The following is a 6,385-nucleotide window of genomic DNA, read 5'->3' as shown; positions in this document are numbered from 1 at the left end:
GTGTGTGTGTGTGTGTGTGTGTGTGTGTGTGTGTGTGTGTGTGTGTGTGTGTGTGTGTGTGTGTGTGTGTGCGCGCGCGTCTGTGTGGGCTGTTCAAGAGTGGGCGAGTGATTGTATTTCTGTGTGGTTGTCTGTACGTTAGCTTGAGGTGTGCCTGGCATTTAGATTTAACCGTCAGCATCTTAACAAACAGCGTATTTACACGCAGACAACAGTTTGTCTGATTTCTTCACACCTCTTGTTGTTGAAAGAGCTCTTCACATCTACAGTAGATGGGTTGTCAAGGCACTATAGGGCGTGTTTCGTAGGGACGTAGAGTATTACACAACCATCGAAAGATCTCAGCGCTGATCAGACACCCCTGTGGAAAGTTCTTTGTACTCCTCCTCCAATATAACAACCTCTAACCTGCTCTTAGATAGCTGTGCTCTGTGAATGGAATTAACTTTGAGGTTCAAAGCAACGTTTTAAAATGCAGAATTACACAAGTGATTTACTGTAATGTAAGTTATTGCCTAAGCATAATCTGTTAAGGCTACAAACTGGTAAAGTGCAATCAACTGACTTCAAACTTTCGGCAACTCTTGCATGACACAAAAGTAAAAGTGCACAGAACTACATTTCAAAATGTCAAATGGGCCTTAAGAAGGAGAAACTTGGGGTTCGCTTTGGTCACTCCAGCCGAAGGTTTGTAGACATAATATCGAAAAGATTGCAACTCCTGAAAATTAGATTCTGCGACTGTGGGTTTACAAAATGTTTAATAATAAGTCAAATCGAGTCTGTTGTTAATCATAAAATAATTAAAAGATAATGTAAAACTGGGGATAAAAGTAGCATTAATAGTAGGGTAAGTCTGGCATCTCCTGAGCGAATTGCCAATTACAGAACATTAAAATCTAAAACTGAGGGGCAACCCATGAAACATCTGCTTTTGCTCTTTGCAGCTTTTGCAAAGCTTTCCTGAAAAGAAAAAAAAAATCATTACAGTAGTCAACTCTGTTGGTGATAAAAGCATTCATCTGCCTTTCAATATCTGGCTGCACTCCTGAGAAGATAAAAGCCAATTTTGTTGATTTTTATGATGTGAAACTCAAGACAGGATCAAAAAGCGCACCAAGGTTACTAGCTCGGGGCTTGATGTTCAGTGCCAAGGAGCTTCAGTTGGTGCACAGTTTCTCTCTCTGGGCCTTTGCTCCAGTAATTAACTACAGTAACTTCAATGTTTGAGCAAACTGCCAAAGAGCAACCAAGACCAAACGACACTGATGAGAAAACAATGTAAATCACCTCAAACCAAAAAGTACATCCTAAACTGGATTATTTCATGTTCATATCAAACTGATAAAGTGTATTTTCGAGTCATTAGAGCTACATCTTGATCTAATTCAGCAGCTGAATGATGTCACATACTTTTCGCGTGAGTGAATGAAACAAGGGCTGAACCGCGTTCTTTTTTTTATTGTCACTTGTAAAGATTACATACTTCAGTGAGAAAACCAAATAACATAAAGTTGCAAAACAACCTTCAGAAGAAATACTGCGTTGCAATTAATGAGTTATAAATTTAAGAGCGTCTAAGCTCTCTTATGATGTGCAACGAGTGAAAATTTGTACTTTTTCCCCTCTAAAATTTCACTCAACCATGTCTGACCGGAGGGAACTTTATGCAGTTCAATGCATCTTTTCATAAGACCTTCAAAAATGCATATTCCATTAGAAATGTAATCTCAAACTAAATTATTCCATTTGTTTTGTAAGTTTGGTCCTCAAAACAGCTTAAATTAAAGTTAAAAATCCAATTTCTTAATTAAAGGGTCACTCAGCAGTAACTACTTCTACTACAGTTTACCTGTTTTACTTCCTTCTGTAGTTAAATTCCTAAATTATTATTATTTTTCTCTCACTGTCTAATTGAGTGACAGTTTGATGCTTTTCCCTCCGCTGCCGTGCAAAGAATCACAAAAACCTGGATCTTTGGCACAAGGATTTCCATATCTGATCCTGTGGTTTAAAGAGGCATTTGGTGTGATCAGCTCATAACCAGGTGCAGGCAAAAGCTACAAAATACACGAACCACAGCCCTACCTGCCAGGTAGCAATGTGGTAGTCGTGAAATTAAATTTCCTCGGCAGCTCCCCGCCTGTGTCTTGGGGCTGAAAGCCGGGCTGTTTTATACATTGGAAGGCACAGGCACACAGAGATACCAAACCATCCTTTACCTCCTTTGATGTTGGCGGGGCACCTGAGGGGGAGAATATGGAGAATGTGTTGATTACAGATTCAAGTATTCAGTACACACACACCGATGCTGCGCACAGTATATAGCAGGAGGCTCGGCATAGCAGTTTGATAGTTTGTGGTGAAAGTGCTGGCAGGGGCACAGCTCTCCTCATCCTGCCAAGTCTGTGGTTTCATATTGTGATTATCAGCTGCAGATGTGAATCAGAGTATAAGCTATATAGGCTGTTCTTTCTCACTTTGGTCAAAAATATGGGCTTTATGTGGGCTTTTTTTTGAGTATTGTATGTCAGTTGCTGAATGCCTTTATCCATGGTACCTTAAATAAGCATAGATGGTGCAGAGCCTTTAAGGCTTGGCTCCAAACACCAAAATACCAGTGTTCAGTTAACACCATGAGCCTCACAATTAGCAGTATATCAGTTTCCCCCCCCCAATATTACACATACCGCATTTGGTTTTGAACAAAGCCAGAACAGGTGCACAAACTTTTAAAACAAAATCCAGTTGCAGAAGATGACAGAGTGGCATAAATTGCTTGCGTGTATATTAAGTTTTGCTGACCCTCTGCTGATTTCCTACTGGGCGTCTGTCTTTGCACAGAGCAGCTATGTAACATGTAAAAGTCAACCAATGAAGGAGCAGAGGGCACCACTACAACTATTGGGCAATGCTATAGCATTACCTCAGTTTCCACAAAACAAGACGGCAGGTGGCTGCCTGAGCGACAAAGCAGTGATTATCAGCACATCTCTGGCAGGCAGGCAGATACCGAGAAAATGACTGTTAACCAGCTTACGCTACATTTCCTTGGACGCCATGAATGAGAGATAAAGATCGCTGCATCTGCTGCACACATAGTGCCACATACAAACACTACATCTCTCTCACTCTCTCCCCTCACGCACACACAAACGTGCATAGACACACTCATGCTGAAAATGAGTCACCGCTCCACTTGCAGCACTCTGACCACAGTTGAGCCTTGACATTTTCTCATGCCTCCAATGTATTTACCAAAGTTCAGACAGGAAGGACACGTCTCTCACTTTTCCTATCATGTAACCCACTTGTAAACAAAGATGCTGATCAAAACAAAAAAATTAAACAACAACAAGGCAAAAAAAAGAAGCGTATTGTCTTTTTTTTTTCCACGATGACAAACCACTCAATTCCAGCTTGTTTTTTTCTTCCCTTTTCCCGCCTTTGAGCCGCCACTTTTGTTTCCCTTCATGTCCGCGTTGTAAAGAGAACTTCTGATGGGTTTTCAGAGGAATGAAGTATCCGAAACAAACTGATTTTTCACGAGAGCACAATGTCTCGCTGATACCACACTCAACAATGAGAAGAGGAAGAAAAACTTTTATTGTTTCGAGAAATACGCTCACATTGTTCTCGTTTCTAGACGTTACGTCAGAGGGATTATTCCGGGACAAGCTGCAACCAGTTGAGCAAAAAAGTACATTCCTAACAGCTGATTGGCTAGTTTAATTAATTTAACAGATTAAAAAACAATGTATAATCAAGGATGCTGAAAAAATGGAAGTTTAAACTTTAAATCCACTGAGTGGAAATGTGTTATTCATCTAGCTTTAAAAAAAACATTAAGAATATCAGTTATTTAACTTTTCTTTCATCGGGTGTCTCAGCCGCTGATGGGACTGCGGAGTATTTTTGACCTACACAAATATTTTTTCACAATGAAAGACCTCACTTGCTTTGCATCGCTAGTTTTAATGTTGATACTTTTGGATTTTATTCATCCGTTCTGAGCTGTCATCACTTTCACTGCCCCGTGTGATGACAGAAATCCGTCCAGAATCGAAGGAGTGGAAATTCGAACCATTAAATCTTTTACAAGACGCTTTTAAGTGTGCCCAACGATGTGCTTGATCCTGCAGAGACAAAGGTAAAAAGGTTACTGCTCTTGGACTGTAAACTGAACGCAGGAACACAGGCAGAGAGATTTATGCTTCTGTATTAACAGACCCTGGGTTGTAGACTTCCACCCCGGGCTGGAATAAGAAGCAGCGTGCAGTGAAGTCACTGGCTGAAAGTTTGGCATGGATGGGATAGAGGGAATTGAAAGAGACAGAGGAGACAGAGGAGTTTGGCTCCTGCGTCAACCACTGAATTAAAAAATAAGAAGAAAGATGACATGCTGCCTTATTTATCCATATGTTGCATATTATGGCATCTGTTTACAATTTATTTTATTTACTTTGGTGATGCTTGGCCCGGGTTGATTAACATTTTCTGCAGTGTTTGTTGTCTTCTGGAGCAGGGTTTGACTGGCACTCGGTGATGGCTGTTTGAAGTGAACACAGCCTCGGCTTTGAAGCTTGGGGGATGAAAGCAGAGCATCCAGATATGACTAGCGGATAATCTAGAAATGAATTTTGGCTGCCTCTGAAGGCGACCGACAGGCGACAAACATGTTTCTAGTTGTTGATTAAATGTTATTTGAGATTCAGTGATGCAAGGACATAAAACAGAAATGGAAACTCCTTAATACACATCAGGAAATAAGTTAAATATGTTTGTTTAATGACAACAAGCTGCGGATGTTGGTGACCGAGCAAAGAATGGCCTATCTCTTCTCTGAGACAGCTCCTTTTATTTATGAGTAATGCTGTTTGCAATTGTGGCTGTAATTAACGTTATTAATCACTGTTTCCCAGCACGATCACAAATGTATCTCTTGAATCACTACATCTAAATGTGTTAAAAAACCGCAGTCCTATTAAAAAAACAAAAACAAAAACCCCCCAAAAAACCTTTAAAGTTTGCAGAAAGACAAGCAGACATCATTTGAAGAGCGATCTAAAAAGTTTTTTTTAAAGCTTTTAAAAAAGAGATATGTCTGTCTGCCTGTCTGCTGCAGCTCATCACAGATAAGTTTCTTAAGTCAATAGTTGACAGGAGAAAAACACTAATCCACACAATATTCCCTAAAAAACCCCATCTCAAATATAAATCCTTCTGGCAAGCGATAAAGTGTGTTTGGCTTTGAATTTTCTCTCTAAGTTAATAAACTTAATGTTCTGCATGCTAATCCTTGCCCATAAAAAAAAACCATAACATCACATAAATGCAAGCTATTTGACAGAATATTCTAGTCACAGTTGCACCTTCAGAATTTTTTCATAGGGGTGGCCATATAGGGGCCACTAAAACATTGGGGTGGCGCACCAAAAAACAGAATTTTATTATGCTGTTGTCAAATATAGGTTACTTGAAAAATATGGCAAAAAAGAGAGAAAGAAAATAATTATATGCCTAGTCAATTCCCTTGTATTAAAGTTGATATCACTGAAAATAGATACATATGAAAACCAAATAAGTCCCAGTCATCGTTTCAATGATTCTCAGCAGAGCTGAGCAGAAGCGGCTTAAGATTCACTCCCCCAGAATGGGGTGGGGAGTCACTGGGAGCAAATTTCGGGGGTTGACCAGTGCCCCCCCTTAGTGGCGCCCCTGCTTTAATCAAATTAATTCTTAAGGTGTAATTATTTAACTGAGGCTAACAATGTTTAAAACAGTGTGTGTGTCGTGTACTGTATACTATATCTAGAGGAAGAAGATAACACACACAAAAAAATTTAGACAAGCAATACAGTTTTTTTTAAGGAGAAAAAACCAAAATGATTTTATATTATTACAAAAAAAAAAAAACCCCAAAGGAACCAAATCTGTTGAATCTGTTATCACGTTTATTGTAATTATAAAGAAAAGAATGAAATCCTTGCTTTGCAAATTAATCCCAATCAACTGGCTGATGAAGGTTCAGCAATTAAACTGCATTTCAACACTGCTGATGGACTGCACAGAAGGGAAAAAAAATGAAAGTGACTCTTAAAGCAGACAGAGATGAGCAGATGTAGTTTGCTGAAAGCCTCTGTGCATGTCTCTAAAATACTCACAACTTACTGAACACAGTAATTTGACGTTTTGCAGATTGTTACCAACACTGACATCTACTGGCCAAAGGTTTAAATGCAGACATGCGCTCAGGAGCTGGTGGAATCTGGTCCTAAACTTGTTTTGCTATCAGGGAATTTCAGTTATTACTTCCGTTCTTATTTATTTCTTTAAAATCTCAGTAATTATAAATAAGAAATAATAAAGAGAAACGCGTTGTTAT

General features: G+C 39.3%; 1 long non-coding RNA gene across 1 annotated transcript in view; it reads right to left on the bottom strand.

The window, feature by feature from the left end:
* The window catches only part of LOC102289279, a 13,070-nt gene extending 8,714 nt beyond the window's left edge, over positions 1-4,356 (bottom strand). Inside the window, exon 1 of the long non-coding RNA XR_315871.3 lies at positions 2,089-4,356. This is a non-coding gene — a long non-coding RNA (uncharacterized LOC102289279). The remainder of the gene's footprint in view (positions 1-2,088) is intronic.
* Positions 4,357-6,385: the final 2,029 nt, after the last annotated feature.

The sequence above is a fragment of the Haplochromis burtoni genome, unplaced genomic scaffold, assembly GCF_018398535.1.
Source record: "Haplochromis burtoni strain Fernald_Lab_line unplaced genomic scaffold, NCSU_Asbu1 Contig_66, whole genome shotgun sequence".
Taxonomy (NCBI): domain Eukaryota; kingdom Metazoa; phylum Chordata; class Actinopteri; order Cichliformes; family Cichlidae; genus Haplochromis; species Haplochromis burtoni.
The sequence above is the reverse complement of the archived record's forward strand: the minus strand, read 5'-3'. Positions and strand labels throughout refer to the sequence as shown.